Below are 955 nucleotides of genomic sequence, written 5' to 3' on the forward strand. Positions count from 1 at the left end.
TTTATAGTGCCTAGTTCAATGGGACATTAATCCCCATTTGAGGTCCCCGAGTGCTATAGCAATACAAATAATACACACAAAATAGTAGCAATAAGATCCCTTGGCCCAGCTCCTTTCTGAGTGCTGTGTCCCTTTTTTTGGCTGAGCCTAACCTAAGAAAAAGGAAGGACTGTGCAGCTCGTAGGGATGCAGCCGTTATTTTGGGTGTTTGTTCTTACCTTTTGAATCCTTAGCTTTGCTCATCCCTTTCAGAAAGGATGTTTCAACCTGTGACTAAATTTGATATTAACCCTGCCCCTCTCCCTGTTCGATACTTAGTGATATCTGAAATGTTTGCATCTGACTATGTAGAGGTAGGAATACCAGAAAAGAGGACCATATAATACCTGGGCATAGTTTGGAGCACAACTTCTGATAAGGAAGTGGGAACAGGACAGATGATTTTTTTATAAGAAGACAGTAGTTCTCAAGAGTTATTTCCCAGAAACTCAGGTGCTTGCAAAAGAGGCATCAGAAAACACTCGTGCCTGACCAAAGGTTTTTGCTTCTGATGGCTGAAGTGAAGCTCAGGTTTGAAACTGTTGTTCCTTGGCCTGCTGAGCCCTGGTAGGTCTATCACCACCCAGCACAGCTTGCCAGAGTCAAGAAGGTCAGTAGCTTTGTGGGCAATGAAATGTATGGTCTGCTCCATCAGGATTAGTGTATGCAGTTGGCTCCAATATGCTGGTCTTTGGAATTTAAGAATAAACTGGCAAAGTCAAACTATGTTGAGAGCTTAGTTTTACATGTGGTCTGAGCCCAGTGTTCATGCCTCAGACATGTTTCTAACATATTTTGGCCACATTATGAGGTGCCAAAGTTTAGCTGGAAAAGAGTTTAAATGCTGCTGCTTTACTGGTTTGGGCCCCACAGTGGCCATCGTTCTCCACTCCTTTACCTGTTATTTCATCCTTTA

The sequence above is a fragment of the Fulmarus glacialis genome, unplaced genomic scaffold (assembly GCF_000690835.1).
Source record: "Fulmarus glacialis isolate BGI_N327 unplaced genomic scaffold, ASM69083v1 scaffold20068, whole genome shotgun sequence".
Classification (NCBI taxonomy): domain Eukaryota; kingdom Metazoa; phylum Chordata; class Aves; order Procellariiformes; family Procellariidae; genus Fulmarus; species Fulmarus glacialis.